A 2,413-nucleotide genomic window follows, 5' to 3' on the forward strand; every position below is an offset into this window, starting at 1 on the left:
TTTGAGACAACTCAGCAGAGTTTTTCCCTTTCGGTACCTGAAAGACTCATATGCTCCTTTGATGAAACTCATAATGAAGTATTTCAATTATGAGGGTTGGTTTTCTCACCTATATGCTTATCATATCAGATTGTTGATGCACTTTACCAAGGTGAGAATGATGAATCTCCCCTACTTCATGTGCCGAAATATTGAGAAGATGACCACCCTAGTACAACAAAAGAATCCTCGGCAGCAGTTTAATAATATATATCATTTTGTTCTCATTAAAATTGTGGTAACGCATCAGTTTGCAGGGCATCTCATGGGAGGATTTCATTTCTCATGAGTTCTTCACAGCTCCTCAGAGACCTTCAGAGGCTTTTCATGAGACAGGTGGACCTTCATATCAGTAGGAGGGTAATGAGACACAGACCTCTAGTGTGCCAGTGTTTGTCACCTATCAAAAGGGCACTAGATGGTTGTTTGCAGCAGCAAAGTGAGTATTATCTCCACCCGGGGTGGAAGGGGTCTCGTTTCCTTCATCATCACAACAAGTTCATGACAAGGGCAAGAAGCCATTACATGATGAGGGGCCTTCAGGTGAGTAGGAGACTGATTTCATTCTCATTGAGGGTGATGACACTGATTTGGGCCCACAAAGCTCAAAGCTCAAAGAGGTCATCCAAGAGAAATAGGTAGACATCAATGCTTTGTCCCTCAACTTAGAAAGATCTAAGTGGATAATAAATTACTTGGAGCAAAGAAACAAGCAGCTTGAGGATCAGCAAACCATAATGGAGCTAAGAAACATACATGAAAACCAGCAAGCTGCCAAAAGGAGGAAAGTCAAGTTCGCAACACTTGAACAAGAAATCAATGCTGATCGTGAGTCTTGGTTGGAGAGGAATAATATCCACTTGGGGAGGATGCTAGAGAAGGCCATCAACAAGAAAAATATGTTGAGAAACATGGCATATCACTATTTGTCAAGGAATATGGTGTGCCAAGCTAGAATCAGGAGCTTGAAAGCAAATTTGAAGAAGGCATCGAGGAGGCGAAAGGAGCAAGATAGACTTTAGATATTAGCTGAGGTTTCTTTGGCCCAACATAGCACTTGATGGAGAAGACTCAGTCCAAATTTCAAAAAATTTGGGACTTTTTTTTTCATTTTTGAAAATTTTGGGCTAAAAACACAGAATTTTCTGCCCTATGTGCTGTGCCACTTGGCGCTTACATTTGATGGAGGCCTCCAAATGAAAAAAACTCAGCATCTTTGGATTTGTCTTGGAAAAATATGCATTCCTACCAATGGTCAAGAAATTTTGATAGGTTTTGAGTCCCCAAAAAGGTCAAAAACACCCAAAAAATGACCTTACTGCCCCTATTTTGACACACAGGAAGCAGTGTTGGGAGAACTTAGTTTTGGAAGGGAAAATGGAGGCCAAATTCACAAATTCTACTTTTTCTAGAAAGTAGACAGGCAGACCCTTCGAACAAGCACACTTGGAGCAAATTTGGACACCAGGAAGGCCTCCAAAAGTGACTGCAAATAGGTGCTATGCATAGAGAAATCAGCGTGGCACATTAGGGAAATTTTGCTCAGTTTGACCAAGTATACTATGTTTTTCGCCTAGTTCCTTGATAGTTTGAATTTTCTCTTTCCTAATGTAAAAATTATGATGTAATTTAATGTAAATTGATGGATCTTGATGTAATTATGTCAAATTTTCACTCATGGAGGTAGATTCATCTATGAAAAAGTAGTTTGCAACTGAATGAATCTGTTCCCTAGTTTCTAGAGGCAAGCTGTTATATTGCCTAATTTGTAGTTCTCAGTTTAGAATTTGTTGGAACAGCTCCTAAAATCATGAGCTCGACCCATAGAGGCTAGGATGTGTTGTTGTTTGCCTATATCTTGTCATTTTTCAGTCATTAGCATGGTTGGACTTTTGAGAAAGCTTGGAGCTTCATTGTATACTCATTTCAGCAGTTTTGGCTAAGGAATAGACCAGGGTTTGTAGCACTCTTTGGGATTCAAGTGGCATCTTGCTTTGGTATTGTACTTTCTTCTGTAATTATGAGTTCACTTATGCTTATGTATGCCATTTATCTATCTTGCTTCTTCTTAACTAAAACAAGCAAGGATATAGGTAGAATCCATTGAAATTGCAGTGCTCTACCTAGGGTTTGCTTAGTTATTGATGTTTTCAGCTGTTTGAAGAGGATCCCTGAGGTTTTCTTGCCCTCTTCAACTCCTCACTTGTCTAAATATCTCCATTTCATTCAATTTGAAGTGCCAAATTAGTTTCCTACCTTGCCCCATAGAGATCTCTGCAAAACTGAGCCTCATTCCCTAGACCCAAAATCTACCTTTCCATTTGAGCCAACAAAACATCTTTAAATTCAATCAAACTCTTTTGCACATATACCT

Source organism: Pinus tabuliformis, chromosome X (genome assembly GCF_031772625.1).
Source record: "Pinus tabuliformis cultivar Carrire ecotype Pingquan chromosome X, CPIR1, whole genome shotgun sequence".
Lineage (NCBI taxonomy): Eukaryota > Viridiplantae > Streptophyta > Pinopsida > Pinales > Pinaceae > Pinus > Pinus tabuliformis.